The sequence below is a fragment of the Vombatus ursinus genome, unplaced genomic scaffold (genome assembly GCF_900497805.2).
Source record: "Vombatus ursinus unplaced genomic scaffold, bare-nosed wombat genome assembly UNPS02007284.1, whole genome shotgun sequence".
Classification (NCBI taxonomy): domain Eukaryota; kingdom Metazoa; phylum Chordata; class Mammalia; order Diprotodontia; family Vombatidae; genus Vombatus; species Vombatus ursinus.
In genome coordinates, this window is record NW_020947062.1 from 27,883,827 (window position 1) to 27,903,102 (window position 19,276).

Consider the following 19,276-nt stretch of genomic DNA (forward strand, 5'->3'; position numbering starts at 1 on the left):
GGTGCTCAAGGTGCTATAGTCATGATAAAGTTGCAATTCCTCATTTTTATTTTTAATAGAAATCATTGAGGTTCCTTGTAGCTCTTTTCCAAGAATTCCTGCAAGGCTGCTTGTCTCTGGTTCAATCAATAAGCAGATTTTTCTGATCAGGACTGGGGCTCCTAGAACTCATTTGCTTAAATTAAATGGCCTACTCAGGGACAACTTCTCCATCTTGGCCATACTAAAAAGCATCTTGATAGACTTGTACAAAGCTTGTGGTTTAGCTGGTGGGGTATCTCTGAATACATTATTCATCTGTTCTAGGAATGCGTCTCCTAGCACTGGGAAGAGGTTGATCTCAGTCACATGCAATGGCCCAATCATATATTGTCCACAAGGAGGCAGTGTGGTGAAGGTGAAATAACCTTGGCTTTGGAGTATGGGACCCAGTTTTGAATTCCTGACTTTGACACCTACCATTTGTGTAACCTCAGGAAAGTCACTAGGCCTCTTTGAGACTCAGTTTTTTTATCTGTAAAATGAGGAGGCCGGACTAGATGAATAAATAAAAAAAAATTTTGTTTTAAAGCTTACTATGTGACAAACACTGTGCTAAGTACTGGGAATACAAATGAAAAACAAAACAAAACAAAACAATCTCTGACCTCAAGGAGTTTACATTCTAACTGGAGGGGAATCATATAGGCAGCTCGAGCATCTAAAAAAATGCTTAAAAAAAAGGCCTAAAAAAATGGACAGTTTATAAAGGTTCCTTTGGGAGCTCAAAAAGACTTTTAATACCACCTTTAGAGTCAAGATTGCTAACCAGCAGATTTCCAGCTCTACCTCCAGCAATAGCAAAGGACTGTGACAGAATATGCCAACTCTTTCCTGGCCCAAAGTCAAGATGAAATCACCCTTGCTCCCTTTTATACATCAAGGCCTTTAGTTGTGGTGAATCTCTCCCTATTTACCTGCAATGTACCTATTGCACAAAGGGCAATATAGGGAATATGTCCTAATAATAGGCCTAAAAGTCCTAAGGGTTCAGCGATAGGGCAGATGCCAAGGTCCAGGTATTTTTAGGATACAGTAGCAGGTGAGATGAGAGTGCTTAGGGGTCTGTAGGGTACAAGAGCAGGTCACATGGTAAGACTTGGACATCTTTAGGACACAGTGGTAAGGCAGATGGCTGTCCTTCATCTCCCTGGAACGCTTGTAGTTGGTGACTCCCAGCCCACGCAACTGATATGAACAGTAATGTTACATGAAGTCTGGGTACTCAAGACAGGAGAGGGGAGAAAGGAAGGCAAGAAGGAAGGGCACCCCTGTTGGCAGTTGTTCTAACTTAGATGACATCTAAGGACCCTTCCAACTTTAAAACTATGAGCTATGAACTTAATCTCTAGTATTTTAGGGCAAGGGGTTGGGGGAGAAGAGCTCCTTGCATTGTTTCCTCCCTGAGACATAGTTTCCTAGGTTCAGATCAAAGTGTGTACCCTTTCTTGATTTTTACCATACCTGGAGCAGCACCAGATTTTTGGGTTCTTGCTGGGTTAGAATGTCCAGAAGGCCCATAGCCTCTTAGTCATAGGATTATAGATACAAAACTGGCAGGAACCTAAGCCATCTAGTTCAACTCCCTTATTTTACAAATAAAGACACTGTAGTGTAGAGAGGTTAAGTGATTTGTCTGAGGTCATAAAATTAGTGTCAGAGGTAGAATTTGAACCCAAGTCCTATGACTCCAGAGGAGTATCCATGCCACAGTCTACCACAGCCAAGTCTTAAAAAGATAGACCATAGGGCAGGATGTAACGAGTGTTTGATCTGAGGATGGATGTGGGAGAAAGATTCACACTGCCCCTTTATCTATAGTGGCAGGAAACCAATCCGTTGGAGGCTCTCTGCCTGGGTGAACCTTCATGTCATGGCAACAGGATGCCAAACCCAGTACTACTCAGATTGCACTGGCAACTCCTGTTACATATCTTTTAATTATACCTAGGTTTAGCATACTTTTAGGGAGTAATAAATATTCCAACCTCCACCCAAGCTGTCACTCTATTGCTAGGCATACCAAAGATGCAAACATTCAGTAGGAAAAGGCATATAACTAAAACACAAAGCAACATAAATAACAGGAAAGAGAATTAAGTAAGAAACATTCTTAACATGGGCACAAAGCGTGGCAAAATCTTCACATTGTAATGTACTTCCTCAAACTTCCCAGCTGCTTGAGAGGTAGATCACAGTTACTTTACAACCACAAGCCCAGGGGATGTTTGCATATGCTGTGATCTGTTGTTTGAGGTCTTTCCATTAGGGGAAGACTGAAGAATGGTGACAGCTTGCATCTCAGTTCTATATTCATCCTAATGTTCCAGATGTGAGATTCAGAATACATTTTGACTCTGACCATGATCATCCTCCTCCTAGCTGTAGCGTGCATACTCCTATCACTCCTACAGCTCCTTAACTCTCCTGTCCTCACCACAGTACACCACTGGCTATGCTGCTCTATCCTAAACTCTCTGCATCTTGTAGAATCTCTTCACCCAGAGTGTTTTCCTGGTTGTATCACTATGCTTCAGAATCATTCATAACCTTTTAAGAAGTGCAGTTAAGAAAATTTCTCCCAGTGGCCTCTTACTTCTGAGCATTGTGTGAAATGGAGCCCATGGACATATTCCCTTTGTGCAATAGGTACATTTCAGGTAAACAGGGAGAGATTCACCACAACTAAAGGCCTTGATGGATAAAAGGGAGCAGGGGTGATTTCATCTTGACTTTGGGTCAGGAAGGAGTTGGCATATTCTGTCACAGTCCTTTGCTGTTGCTGGAGGTAGAGCTGGAAATCTGCTGGTTAGCAATCTTGACTCTAAGGGTGGTATTACAAGTCTTCTTGAGCTCCCAAAGGAAGCTTTATAAACTGTCCATTTTTTCTGTGAGATTCCTTTTCCTGTGAAACTACCTTGCAGGCAGCCTGCCCCACTTGTTGGGATTCCACAGAGACTGTCAACTCAGACCATAACTAATCCAGAGAAACCAAGAAATAAATATATATAAGCAAGAATATATATATATATATATATATGTATAAACAAGAATCTTTCTTACTACACCATCAAGAGCAGCCATATTGCCCTGGGATTGAAGATCTCCAATCTATTGCCTTTCCTATGCTTCTAGTACATTTTTGGCTATCTCTGGATTAGAACTTTTTTTCCTTACAATAAGCCTGAATTTGCATCTTTCTCACTCCCACTATTGTTTCTAGATCTGCTATCTGGGACCAGGCAGAACAAGTATGATTCCTGACATGACAGGGCAGCCCTGCAAATAGATGACCAGTGAATGTGTCCCTGCTTAAACATCCTCAGTCTCATGGTTCTCATGGGCATATTCTACAGTTCTTTCTCCATTCTGGTCACTTTCTGGATATGCTCTGGCTTTCTATATGGTGTTCAAGATAACTCCACATGTGGTCACAGAATATAGAAGAACCATTACTTCTTCCATTCCACTGAACACAGCCTAGGACAGCATTAGCTTTATGGCTGCCATGTCACACTGTAGACTCATGACTTGTCCACTAAAGGACTCAGATCATTTTCATAGGAACTGTTATAACTTCCCCATCCATTACTTGTGACATTGAATTTCTGAACCCATGTGGAACTTTATATTTATTCCTAATAAATTTCCTTTATTTTATTTGGCCCATCATTCCAGCCTATCTAGATCTTTTTTGGATTCTCATATGTCATATATGCCTCCAAATTTTATTTCCTCTTCAAATTTCTTTGTTTCTTTTTTTAGGCAACTGGGGTTAGTTCTTTTCAAATTTGACAAGCATGCCATTTATATCTTAATTTATGTCATAGATAAATATTGAACAGTACAGGGTCAAGGATAGATCCTGGGGATATTCTTATAGCAACTATCCTGTGAGTTCACATTGATCCATTAATAGATACTTTTTGAATATGTTCATTCTACCAGTTTGAAATCTACCCAACTGAACTCCGTATTTGATAAAAACTGCTTGGAAAACTGGAAAGCAGTCTGGCAGAAATGAGTCTTAGACTAATAACTTATGTCATATATATTTATATGCATATACATTTTTAAAAATTTCACATTTACATTCTATTTTTTGTTTTACAGGGTGAAAATTTCATGTATGCTTCACATTTTTCATGAGTTACTTAAGCATTATGCAGATGTATACAAGGGTATTCATATTGTTTTATTGTGTATAGCTTTAGTGACCCAGATATATCTGAAACAGCTGAATGCAAAAAACACAAATAGTACTCACATGATTTAAAACATGATTTCACTTGGTACATATTATATATTATTCATTGAAAAGAAAGAAGTTAGTGACATACTATGTTCTTCAATTTCAGATTAGTCCAAGTGTTTTAGTACTAATAAACTTGGGTTCTTATAAAGATAAAATGTTTTTATGAAATTTTTTCAGTAGGGAAAATTCTTGCTTTACATATGCAAATGCCAAGTTACCATTTTATAATTATTTATAAACTGAGTCATTTCCCACAATAAATTTGTTTAACTGCATACAAGAGAACTACTGAAACTACTGGCCTTAATGTTGGTGTGAAACTGGATACAGAAATCCTCTGTAGCTGGTTTTTTTTTTTGTTTTGTTTTGTTTGAGTCTGAGCTGGAAAAATCAGTCTTATACCAGTGGAAATTACACCAACTTGACAAAAATCCCAAAAATCATTCCAGAGTTTCAACATTCAACACAATCCAGGTGGTTTTTCCACTTGATTCACTCTGCTGTATATTTCTTTCTTGATCAGGATGAATTATAGACTTGCTTTCAGACAAAGCAATCATTATGTCTTCAAATACTTTGGTACTTGCGTTATCTTGTTCCACTTCACACAAATAAACATCAAGAGATCCCTTTGTGCTTTTTCTATGGATTGTTACATAGTCTTTTTTAGGATTTTGCACTTGCAATTTGGTTTCTTCTAGACCCTTCACTACAATAACAACCTGTTCATGGAAAGCTTGAATGCTATGGATATCTTAATAGGTACATAAGCCAATCTTTCATTTTCTTTGTCATCTATTAGTTCAAACAGCTGCTGAGCACAATCCTCTATTAACTCATCCAAAGCCTTTTCCATTGCATTAAATCAGTAAGTTCATCCCTTATTTTCTTTTGCTGGGGTGCCTTTGTTCTAGTACTACCAAGATCAGATGCTGTTCACTAAATATGGTTCTTGTATCTTTTTTGAATGAAGACAATTCCATTTAACATATTAGTGATGCTATACACTCTTTGTTTCTGTACTCCCAATGTAGATTGTAAGCTTCTTGAGGGGAAGGACTTTCTATTGCTTCTTTTTGTATCCAGAGTACCTGACGTATACATTTTTATTGATTGACATATTGCTGCAACTTCATTTAAGTGAAGAACACCTGGAGTAAATTTTATGAACTCTATAAATTTATGAGTTAAATAAACCAAATATACATCATAATGTGGCTTTGCCAGTCTTAGTGCTTTGCTCATGGTCATATATTGTAATGCTCTTATAAATTAATCTTTATTTTTGATGGCACCAGGCTCTCCATGTGGACCAGCAGGAGGGGGATCAATGAACTCCAGCTACTTCTGGAGAGCTTCGGTGTCCACAGGTCAGAATCCCTAGCCTTCCATGAGCCACTCCCTGTTGCATCCCAGCAGGGGACACCCAGTTCCCCATCTTTATCTTACATTCCTCAATAAATTCAAAATGTATATATGATCTTACTATTAAAGATTACACAGTGAAAAAATTAGAAAAGAAGCAGATCATACCTTTCACAGCTATGGGTAGGAGATGTATTCATAATCAAACAAGTAATAGAGATATAATGGATAATAGAGATACAAAAGATACTGTAGATAATTTTGATTAAAGGAAACTGAAAAGCTTCTGCACAAATAAAATTAATGCATCTAAGATGAGAATGAAAGCAACTGAGTGGGAAAACATCTTTGATCCAAATTTCTCAAATAAGAGTTTGGTATCCAAGCTAAATAGACATATCTATAGGTGTATGTAAAACCAAAAAACTCTTAGAGAAATGATTAAAGGATAGGAACAAAGAGTTTCCAAAAGAATTGTAAACTATTAACGAGCACAAATGCTCCAAAATAACTAATGGTAATGATGATAATAATAGAAATGAAAATCAAAACAACCTTGAAGTTTCATCTTATATGCAGCAAATTGTCAAAGTTGTTAAAGATGAGAATAGTAAATAATGAATGGATTATGGGAAGATAAGTATGCCAATTCATTGATGGTAGAGCTATGAATTAGTATAACCACTTTGGAAAGCAATTTGGAATCATGCAAATAAAGGAACTAAATAAAGTAACTGGACTGTACAAATGATGAGTATGATTAATATAGAGAAACATGGAAAGATTTACATTATCTGATACAAACTGAAGTAAGCAGAGCCAAGAAAACAATATATATAATGACTTCAACAATATAAATGGAAAGAACCATAAAACAATCAAAAGTGAATGGTGTGAAATTACAAAGAACAAGTATGGTCCCAAAAGAGAAATATGAGAAGACACCCCAACTCCACACCTTTGTAGAACTGTCCACAAGTGTGGAACGCTGTATATATTTTCAGAATTTTTTCATGTATTAACCAGTGGTGCTGATTTTTTTAACTTCTTTTTCTTTTAAAAATATTTACTACATGGAATGACTGTCTGGGAGGGATAAGGGGGTGGAATACTGGGAATAATTCTGGTGATATAAAATTACTTTTAAAATAAAAAGTTTGTCATATATTTCAATGTCCTTTATTTTGGTAAATATAACAAGCTAGTTTGGAAAAAAGGCAAAATCCAATAGTTTCAGAAATATACTTTAGACAATGAAAAATCTCACCATGTTCATACATACAGGAACCAGAAAACATTTACAATTGTTGAGATGTTGTGGAACATGTATTTTTATGTATATGGCATAATTGACAGGATCCACTCCGCTCAAGGTAAAGCCCTCTGAGAACATATTGCTTAAAGAAGTGTTCGTTTTGGCCTTCCCCAGCTGGACAGAGCCAAGATGGCAGAATAAAGGCAGGGAATCACCTGAGCTTTCCCTCAAATTCCTCTAAATACCTTTAAATAATGACTCTAAACAAATTCTAGAGTGGTAGAATCCACAAAAAGACAGCGAAATAATTTTCCAGCAGAAGAAAACTTAGAAGGTTGTCAGGAAAGGTCTGTTGCACCAGGGTGAGAGAAGAATGCAGTCCAGTGCAGGCCAAGGAGCAGGCCTTGGGCAACTGAATCAGTGGCAGCAAAGGTGGTTTCCAGACCTCTCAGCCCATAGATGGTAAGAGGATCTGACAATAGATCAAAAGGAGATTTACAAGGGTCCCTTTGCTGGCACCGGGGGCAGGACTCTGTTACACTGCCTGTACTTGGATCTGGGTGTGAGCTGAGTGTGATGGTATGATTATCTATAAAAACAAAATTAAGGGATGAAAAAGAAAAATGCACTGGGAGACAGGGACAGGGAGAGGTAGAATGGGATAAATTATCTGACACAAAAGATGCCTGAAAGAGATTTTACGATGGAGGGAATTGGGATTGGCTCAAAGAGGGAATAATATACACATTTAGTTGAGTGTAGAAATCTATCTCACCATACAGGAAAGTAGGAAGAAAAGGGGGGTTAAGAGAAGGTGGCGGTGGGCAGCAGGGGGAGCTTATAGAAGGGAGGGCAGTTTGGGGGAGGTAAATGTCAGAAGCAAAACACTTTTGAAAATGGATAGGGTAAAAGGAGAGAGAGTAGGATAAGTGGGGAAAAGAGGATGGGGGGAAATACGCAGTTGGTAATTGCTACTGTGAAAAAAATTTTTACAGTGAATTTCTTTGATAAAGACTACATTTCTCAAACATATAAAAAACTGAGTCAAATTTATAGAAATAAGAGCTATTCCTCAGTTGATAAATGGTCAAAGGATATGAACAGGCAGTTTTCAGACAAAGTAATCAAGAATATCTATAATCATAAAAATTCTTTAAATTGCTATTGATGAAAGACATGCAAATTAAAACAACTCTGAGCTAAGCACCTCACACCTGTCAGATTGGCTAATATGACAGAAAAGGAAAGTGACAGATTTTTGAGGGGATGTGGAAAAATAAAAATGCTAATAGACTATTGGTGAAATTATATACTGATTCAATCATGTGGTAGAGCAATTTGGAACAATGCCCAAAGGGCTATAAAACTTTGCATACCCTTTGACCAAGAAATACCACTACTAGGTCTGTATCCCAAAGAAATAAAAAAAAAAACAAGAAGGAAAAGGACCCTCGTGTACAAAAATATTTATAGCTGCTCTTCTAGTGGTAGGAAAGAATTAGAAATTGAGGGGATGTCCATCAATTGGGTAATAGCTGAACAAGTTGTTGTATATGATTGTGATGGAATAGTATTGTGCTTTAAGAAATGATGGACAGGATGGTTTCAGAAAAACCTGGAAAGACTTAGGAGAACGTTGTACATAGTAACAGCATTATCGTATGATGATCTACTATGAATAACTTAGCTCTTCTCAGAAATACAATGATCCAAGACAATTCTGTAAGGCTTCTGATTAAAGGTGCTGTTCATCTCTAGAGAAAGAACTGGTAGAGCCTGAATACAGATTACAGATGCTTTTTCTTTACTTTCTTTCTTTTTCTTTTTTTTGTTTGTGTTTTCTTTCACAGAATGACATACATGGAAATGTGTTTTGCATGACTACACATGTATAACCTATGTCAAATTGCTTGCCTTCTCAATGAGGGGGGAAGAGAGGGAGGGAGGGAGAGAATTTGGAACTCAAAATTTGGGGAAAAAAAGGATGTTAAAATTGTTTTTACATGTAATTGGGAAAAATAATATATTAAATAAGAAAAAAAAAAGAAGTGTTGGTTTTTCCAGGAATCAAGAAGTCTGGACTACATCTTACTACTTCCAAAGAAATCCACAACCTGAGCATTTTAATTGCACCTTGATGAACACTTTCAGGACCCAACACCCTGAAGTGAAGGCCCAGGGGAATCTACATGAGTCATTTCAAGTGCACGTATACAGAGCTACTGAGAATTATGAAGAAAGCTTTCCCTCATACCCTTTGATGTTTAAGTTAGAACCATGTTTGCCTACTGAGTTATGCTTTGAAACTTCCAAAGACAGATAATGATGTGGAGACTCAAAACCAGTATATCTCTCAGATAAAAGATAGGCTGAAGGAAATTTACTACTTAGCTGCCTTCAGCTCAGAAATTCAGCCCTGAAAGAAACGTGTGATGATAGTGATACTCAAGTTCATTGTCCAGATTTCCAGTGAAATGATAGAGAAATATTGAGGTACTAAGCAAGAGAAAGATTGAACAACTTAACAGGCTACAAAATAGCTCCAGAGAGAGATTAGGACCTTACCCAGACTATACTACATCCCTTTCTTGCCTCTGCATAGGTTCATAGGACTTCTTGGCAAGCATAAGGAAAGCAGATAGAGAATCAGATACGAGGACTCTAAAAAAAGCCTTCTCACTATTTGCAGAGAGACTGTCAGGGGTAAGTGGTAAATTGGATGACAATGATTTAGATGATGAAAAAACTGAGTGTTGGTATCCTCTGTCTGGGAAGTAAACCAAGTCTATACAGGGAACCTCTATTCAGACCTGTATGGATAAGAGCATTCTTTCCCTGCCTAATACTCCACCTGTGGAGTCCCCTATTCAGGAGTGTGCCAGACCCAGCTTGTAGGGACAACCAATTATTAAATTTTCATTTTGAATATTTATACCTCAGAAATCAGCAAATGCTACAGATCAGGACTTGATTTATTATTTTATTGTCTAGACTTAAGAAAGTGATGAAGACAATTTTAATAATGCAGATTAAACCTAAAAGTGTATCCTGGATACATCCCCACCCCCACCCCAAGCTGGTTATGAAACATTTTCCAGCATACCCCTAGCCCTTAGGCAACACAGGGTAAACCTAGACCTTGGAGAATGTTAGTCTACCTGGGCTACCCACAAATTCAGGAAGTTATAGTAGAAGTTTCAGGCCAATCAATTCACTGATCAAGTTTACTAATGATGCTTTAGGAGAAACAGAAATAGTTACCCACATAGTCATATGATGTTCATTGTTGAAGTACATGTGATAATGCTTTGTATGTAACTGCAATATGTTATATGTTGTGTGTGACCTATGTCATATACATTCTTTGTTGTATATGGAAGAATATGTAAATATTTTCTTGCTGTTTTTTTTCTTTCCTATATATGCTAGTATGTAATTTTATACATGTATTTTTTCTGCATTTGGTCACAATGCCTCACTTCCTGGGGGCATCCTATATGATGCTATACATTATGCATTTCATTAAACTTGTGCCCTTATTATATTACATGTGCTTTGTATTGTAGTCTAACATAGTACTATATGTGATATGTTTGTATATATGTATATATATATATGTTTGTATGCACTAGTATGAACTATATATATTAAGTACCTGAATGTGCATTGTACTATGTAGTTGGTATAATTCTTTTTTGTGTATGCTATATGCTAATTTATAATGTTTGTGACATATATTCATAGATGCTCATCTTCCCCTAGGTGATTTACAGGTATGGCAAATTATTCACTGGTTGGAGAATGTAATAATAGATAAATACTGGGCTGGGAGTATGAGTCCATTCCAGAAAGCTTTGGAGTTGGGAAAGAATTAAAAAAAAACAACTCCAAAGGAATGGGTGATTTTGAACTGTGGCTAAGCTCAGCACAAAAGAGGATATTGGAAGAATGGTGGCTATAATTTCTTCCTTTCCTGCAGGCTTTTTGGGTGGGGCAACGAGACCCTGTAGAGCCCCAAACTAAATGAATGCACATGAAAAATGCTGGGGATTGAGGAGCCTGGATGGTGGCTGCTGGAATGAGTAGAGATGGTGGTTGCTGGATGATGAAACTGGATGCTACACAGCCCACACTGCTTTGGAGATACTTCATAAGAAGAACTCCATGTTCCTGTACCATACCCACACACTGGATACTGATGCATTGGAAGGTTTTGACTGAAAGAAAAGCTCCCTTTGGGAGTAGTCAGTAAAATGAAGCTTCCAGTTGTGGGTGTGCCTGCAGATGAGGGGGGTTCTGCCCAGTCTGAGAAGAGTCATGCAGGCTGGACAAAATGCTTGTGATGGATATGTTGATGTTAAGTATTTTAGTCATTTCTCAAATTCTGAATTAAGTTTTATATGTGTCCATGACTTAAAAATTAATTGATGGAGCACAAAGTCAGTAATGATTTTTACATTAACAAACTAAATTTTTGAAGTTTTCTTCAGTTTTTGACAGTGATCATAGACTAACAATGGAGCTAACAATCTGATATTTTAAAAATGAGATACAAAATGTAATCATTACATGAATCATGGATGTGAATCATCAACATCTGGGAATCTACTTTAAGCTACTCCATCCCCAAAACCTTCACAATGGCCTAGACCCAAGACTCTATTTCCTCATGTAATGTAGATTGTATAGAATATGTGCAGATATTCCTGGTCCACTTCTTGATGACTATGACAGAGTTCTGGGATTGGATTCTGGTCATGTGTGATTCAGAGCTAAAGGAATCATAATTTGAAATGTCAGAATTCCAATAATGGGTATTGAGACAAAGATGCTGATGACTCTGGTTGCTCAAGAGGGCCCCTCTGACTCTTTTATTCTGACTGTGATTTGTATGGACTGTTTCAAGCTGTGGAAATGGATGGCATTTTTCATCATATGTTCTTCGGAATTCTCTTGGATTATTATAATGCTCAGAATAGCTAAGTCATTTGTAGTTGATCCTGTTATTGTGTACAATGTTTTCCTGGCTCTGCTCACTTTACTTTGCATTAGGTCATACAAGTTTCCCCAATTTTTTCTGAAAGCATTCTGCTGATCATTTCTTAAAGCACAATAGTATTCTATCACAATCATATACCACAACTTTTTTAGACATTCCCTAATTGATGAGTATCCCCTCAATTTCCAATTCTTTGCCATGACAAAAGAGCTTCTATAAATATTTTTGTATATATAGGTCCTTTTTCCTTTGATTTCTTTGGGATACAGACCTAGGAGTTCTACCTGAGAATCATGAGTTTATTCCAATGCAATCCTGCCAACTAATGCCAAATATTGAAGGCCACTCTAAGGCAGGTCTGATGGTTCAGGTACAGGACTGGAATGAAATGAGACACTTGTAGACCATCTAACAAAGGGAAGCTTACTTGGTCATAACATGGAAACAATATTCAGCAAGGATACACCATTAATTCAGTTTGGAGGAACAAGTATTTATTAAACACTTACTGTGTGCTAAGTGTCTGATACACATAGAAAGATAATAACAGTCCTGTATACTCAAGGAGCTCATATTCTAGTGACATGTAAATAACTAGTTATGTACAAGACGTATACAAAGTAGATGGAGGATATCTTGTAATCTTAGAAAGGAAGACACTAGAATTGTAACTAGGAAAGGCTCCCTAAAGAGGTTGAGGTTTGGGTCTTGAAGGAAGCCCAGGAAACTAAGATCCTGAGGTGAGGAGGAAGAGCATTCCATGCATGAGGGAGAGCCAGTGCAAAGTCACAGACAGAGATAGGAGGTGGAGTGTTTGTTATGTGCAGGTAATAGCAAGTAAGTCAATGCAACAGGATGTAGTGTGGAGGGGAGTAAAATCCAAGAAAACTTGGAAGATAGGGAGGGGCCAGGTTTTAAAGAGGTTTAGATGTCAAATGGAGAACTTTACATTTTATCCTGGAAGAAATAGAGTGTCACTGGAATTTATTGAATGGCAGGGGGAGTGACAGGATCAGAACTGTGTTTTTAAAAAAATCACTCTGAATTAGGTGGAAGATGGATTAGAGTGGGGAGAGGTGATAAAGGCTTGAACTAGGGTGGTGGCTATATGAGTGGAGAGAAAGGGAAATGTTATAAGAGATATTGTGAAAGCAGAAACAATAAGACTCATCAATGGATTGAATATGTGGGGTGACCATGAGTGCGGAGTTGAGGAAGACATTGATACTGTAAGCTGAGTGAGTGGGAGGATGGTAGATATGAACACTGAGAAGGTTTTTGGGAAAAGATAATGAGTTCTATTTTGATTATGATGAATTTGAGATGCTTATGGATCATCTGATCTGAGATATCCAACAAGCAGTTGATGATGGGGGACTAGATAGATAATTGAACCAGTGGGAGCTGAAACAGGGGGACCAAGATAGAACCCTGGGGGACACCCATAGTTAGTGATAATGTGATAATGAAATGGATGAAGAACCAGCAATGGAGATTGAAAAGGAATGGTTGGAAAGAACTGGGAGAGAGCAATGTATTGAAAAATAAGAGACAGACAGACAGAGAGACAGAGAAGGGCAAGGATAGAGGGTGAGAGAGAATCTAGGAGAAAGTGATCAACCTTGTTGATCACTTCAAATACTATTGAAAGGTCAAGAAGAATGAGGATTGAGAAGAGGCTATTAGATGTGGCAATTAAATGATTATTGATAACTTTGGAGAAAGTAGTTTCAGTGGGACGATAAAGTTTGAAGCCAGAGTAAGGAAGGTTTAGAAGAGGCAAGAGAAGAGGAAGTGGAGGCACATCACATGGATGGATTTTTTAAGGAGTTTACCTGAGAAGGGTAGGAGAGATATAGAACACTAGTTAGAATGAATGTTTAGATTGTGTGGTTTTTTTCAAAAATGGGAGAGACTTGGGCATGTCTATAGGCAGCAGGGAAGAAGTTAGTAGATAGAGGGAGGTAGGTAAGAGAAAATGGCCTGATAGTGGGGACAATCCACTGAAGGAGACAGAAGATGATGGGATCAAGGTTCATGTGACCTTGGAAAGAAGATCATAGGAACTGAATAGGTTGAGGAACTGGGAGATTAAGATATTTGTGGAGCACCAATATATATGTTGAAGTTCCTTATTATAAAGTCAGGAGTTGGGTGTTGTTTCTCTCCTGTATTTGCCATGATGGCATGACAGTGTCAAAGGAGGAGTTTCTGACTACTTTTGTACTGACTTTTGTTCTTAGGCCGCTAGAAAGCCATTAAGAATTCAGGATGGTTTTAATACCTTTTTAAGGAAAAACTAGTTTAGCATATATGAGTAAGGGCCCCAGATAAGGCTATCCCATCCTATGTTGCAAGGCTTTAGGAAAAACTAGCATAGCCTAGACTTCAAGAACCCTAGTTAACATTGCTCATACTAAATGTCTCCAATTTGCCTGACAATGTGAGCAGACTCCCATTATTTCAGGCCATTTGTGGTGGCTCCAGAAATATGGAACAGGGGGCTCCAGCAAGGCTGGGAAGGTAGAAATAGAAAGGTGAGAAATAATAAATTGTGAATTAGTCTTCTACTTCTGCCAACCCTAGGGATAGTTCTCTGTTCCAGAAGTTCCTTGGTCAGCCACTTTCTTTTCTTCTGTAGGATCCAAGGAAAGGCTCATTTGCTTCCCTTTCCACTGCCAACATGTTGATTCCAACCAAGATTTTTCTTCTCCCCTGACCCACTACAGAACAGAAAACCTAGTCTGTATTCCTGACTTCATTATAGATGTCTGTCAGTAACAAAACTTCTTTGGTCCTGTATTTCGTTCTCTCCTCCTACTTAACACTGAAGAATTCAAGGGCTAAGCTGTCTGGGGTCTCTACACCCGGACCATCGCTTGGATACTTACCCTTCCTGGTCTTCGGACGTCTCCAGCCCCTCCGAGGATGGAGGGGAATGACTAGACAGAACACCCAAGCTGGCAGCTGCACACGATTTATTGGTTACATGCTCTCCTGTCTCCCATGGTCCCGGAGCCTCTGACTTCTCTGACTCCTCTCCCAGACACCCCCGAGCCCTGCTGTTATACTTGCCCTAACTCCTCCCATGTTCCTCCCCGTGGGTGGAGCCAGCGTCTGTTACTGAGGTGTTCCCAGTACCCCAAAGAGGCAGGTTCACACCTCCAGGCGTCTCACTACCCTCACAGGAGGCCACTGTCCAGAGCTGGGCCCTAACACTAAATAGGATTTTCTTGGCTGGTTTGGTAATCTAATCACCATGGATGATAACATTATAACTATGGGAAAAGGTGTTCCAAGTTCCAAACAATGGATTTATGAAAAGATTTCTGGAGTATAACTTGAGGACTTCTTGTACTTTGAAAGATATCATGAGCAATATTTTTAGCTTTCTGCTCAGTGCCTTTGTAGTAGGGCTATGGCTTGAATGAATGGTCAGAGCTGGAAGGAACCTTAGCTATCATCCAGTTCAGTCACTTCATTTTATGGATGCAGGCACTATGACTTAGATCCAGAAATTAACAATGGCTTCCCTAAGATTACATACTGAGTCAGGGGCAAGGATAGATTAAAAGTCAATCTCTGGATTTATAGTCCTGTGCTCTTTCCATTTCCACACACAGCTGTGTTTCCCTTTCAAGGCTGTCTTTGATATTAATTTCGACTAGATTTCATCTACTTTAAAATGTTAGAGGATGAGGGGGCTGCCTTAAACAGTATGATTTGCCCCTAGAAGATGTGAATTCTTTCACTTCCAAATTTGGAATTGAGAAGTTGAACCTTGACTTTTTATCTCCATTGCCTACTGCCTGGGATTACATTCTTAAGCAATGTACTCCAACAAAATTCCACCATAAACTATGGAATTTGTTGAAAAATTCTTTTAATCTGTGTAAACCACAGCCCATTTATCTAATAGCTGGGCTTACACCAACTGAGTTCAGTTTTGAAGGCTTCTAAATAAAAATCTCCATATGAGTACATTGTTTGTGGAACCATTAAAGAGAGCAATTTAGAATTTCACTAAAAAGAAAAAATGACCACATGTCCATACTTTTTGATCCAGAGATCCCACTGCTAAGCATATACCCCAAGAAGGTCAAATACAGAAAGAAATATACCCCATATACAATAACATCCACAGCAGCATGTTTAGTGGTAGCAAAGAAAAGGAAACAAAATCAATGCCTATCAATTGGAGAATGGCTAAACAAATTGTGGTATGTGAACGTATGAATTGTTAATACATACAAGTGTAATACTCTCTCCCAGCAACTTCCCTAACTCCTGCTCATTTTAGATGGCCAGGTCCTTATAATCCATCTATTGCTAAGACCTATCTTTTCTGTGTTGTCATGTGCCCCTGTCTCCCTTGATACTGCTACCACCCTGGATGAAGCCATTGTGGGGATATGTTTGCATACTTGATAAAGGGTTCTGTTTTTCTTTCATTTTAGGGGGAAGGGAGTTTAGAGGACTAGGGCTAGAGTAACCAAAATGGGAAGGGAAAAAAGTAAGAAAAGAATGTCACTGAAGTATTTTTAAAATGGACAAAAGAAAAGTCATTAGAAAACCCAGACAAGAAGGACAGCTTTGAAAATACCATATTGAGTTTATTATAAATGTAAAAAAATCAAGATATTGGCAACAGAGATTCACAACTCATGTATTTTTATTGTAATTTTTAATCACTTATTTCATTTTTCTAGGTTAATCTGTCAGCAAATACTTATTAAGCACGCCCTATGTGCCAGGAAGCAGTGGGGATACAAAAAGAAGCAAAAGTTAGTCCCTGCTCTCAAAGAGTTCACAGTATTTTGGGGGAGACAATATAAAACAACTACATACAAACAAGTTATATATAGGATAAATTGTAGATAATCAACAGAGAGAAGACACTAGAATTAAGCAGGATCAAGAAAGGCTTCCAGTAGAAGGTAGAATTTTAGCTGGGATGGTCCAGGATCAAATCAAACACTAGTGATGATGGGAAGGTACACTTTGTGGTTCCAGAAAGAGAAGAGCCTACAGGGGAGTAGGTAAGGAGGAGAGATAAAAGAATGAAAAGGGGAGGAAAGGAAGGAAGTCTTACTTTAGATGTCGTATTGATGAATGTTCCCATGGGTGAAGGCAAATGTAGAAGAAAAAAAAGGTCAACAAGGAAAGGTATAATAGATTGGGAGTGGGGAGAGGTACATTACCATTGGGCAGTGTCCTCTCTGACATCTGCAATAATTGGCATTGTTCTGAAGCACAACAGCAAAGAGGAAACCATTGAGTTAGCCCTACAATGCCTTGACAGAAAGTACCTAGAGGGAAGACCCTAGAATGGATACCTTAGAAGCTTTGATTGGATGAAGAATACAGAAATCATGATTATAGGGGCCAAGAGTCTAGACCAGTGATGGGGAACCACATGTGGTCTTGAGGCCACAGGTTCCCCATCCCTGCGTAAGCAGAAATAGAAGATGGATAATAAATAGAGTGAACGAAATCCTTTTTTGAAGAGATTATAAAAAATGAAATAAAAAAACCCTAATGAACAGGATTAGCTGAAGGGCAGGAGAAAAAAGGGGAATCTACCTGACTAATTGAGAAGAAAAAAGAGGGGGTAAACATATATAACCAGATAAAAGGAGAAAGGAAATAATAAACAAAACTGTAAAGGAAAGGGGTGACAAATGAGAAAAGGGTGGATCAGAGGTGAGGGAAAGAGAGGCAATAGAAACAGAGCCACCTTAAAAATAGATTAAAGTAACTGAAGAAACACAATACTGTATTTATAGCAGAAAAGATGAAAAATCATAACTTGGAAAAAAACAGTTTTAGAGAGAGAAGAAATTATGAAACTAACTCATAACTTTACATGTGAATAGATTAAACAATCCAATAGAACAAAAAAGTGACAGATTGGATAAGAAAACAAAACCCTACCATCTGTCTCTTATAAGAAATACATTTAAAAAAAAAAAGACATACACAAAATAATACTGAGGGGATAGGAAAAATTTTACTATGCATCAAGTGAATTAAAATAAAGGAGTTACCCTCATGCTATCCAAGATACACAAAAATTGATAAATATATATAAGATTAATAGTCATTGTCCAATAAATAAATGATCAAAGAATATGAACATAATGTTCTCAAAAAGAAGAAATTCATTAACAACCAATAAAAAATGCTCCAAATCACTAATAATAAGAGAAATGAAAATCAAAACAACTTGGAGGTTTCACCTCAAACCCTACAAATTGGCAAAAATGACAAAAAATGGCAAGTCAATGTTAGAGGGGTTGGGGAGATGGGTATATTAATACATTGTTGGTGGAAGTGTGAAATGGTAGAACCATTTTGGGAAGCAATTTGGAATTATGCAAATAAAGTGACTAAAATACTCATACTTTTTGAACCAGAGACTGTTATTGGGCTTATATTCCAAGGAAGCCATCAATGAGGAAAATAGTCCCCAAATTAAAAAATATTTATAGCTATACTTTTTGTGAGAGCTAAGAATTAGAAACAAAGTTGATGTGTGGAATGGCTAAACAAACTGCACTACATAAATTTAATGAAATATTACTGCATTGAAAGAAATGATGTGTGTGACGAATACAGGGAAGCATAGAAAGATTTACATAAACCAATTCACAGTGAGGTAAGCAGAACCAAGAAAACAATATACAAGAAACTGAAACAACATAAATGAAAAGAATGATGGCGTACCAAAAAAAAAATCAAAAGTAAATGTAACAGAATTTGAGTGAAAAGTATGAGAAAACACTCCCAACCTACTCCTTGTTGCAGGTGGGAAGTCCAGAGGTGTTATATACATTGCACACTTTTTCAGACTTTCTCCATGTATCAATCAGGTAGGCTGACTTTTTTCCCTCTCTTAAAAAAAAAAAAACCCAAACAACCCAGTATTTTTCATAAGGGAGGGCTCTCAGGGAGGGAAAAGGGGAGGGTTACGTGGTGATGTAAGAAACAGAATCTATCGATAAAAAAAATTTTTTTAAAAAGGACAATAAGTTTGCCTCCCCTAAACCTCAGAAATTCCTCCAAATCCTGATTGGGAAATGAAAAAAAAAATCATCATGGTGAGTTATTTTTCCAGGCCAGGTCAGCATAAGGAGACTGATAGAGAGGCCTTTAGTCAATAAGGATAGAGTCTGGACAGGAGTGCACCATATGGAGCCTTTCAGTGAAGTGAGAGGTTTTGCGCTAGGGTAAGAAGCTGTCTTAGATCAGCATAGCGGTGCTTAAAATTGTGTAGGGTACAGGAAAAGATGTCAACTGGCAGCTCTGCTGCTCCTTACCCAGTTCTGAGTCACAGATTCAGGGTAGAATGAGGAGGGGACTT

At 37.9% G+C, this 19,276-nt stretch overlaps 1 pseudogene; it reads right to left on the reverse strand.

Moving 5' to 3' along the window:
- Positions 1-4,734: 4,734 nt before the first annotated feature.
- On the reverse strand, positions 4,735-14,921 carry LOC114033572 (annotated as a pseudogene).
- Between the last annotated feature and the right edge of the window lie 4,355 nt (positions 14,922-19,276).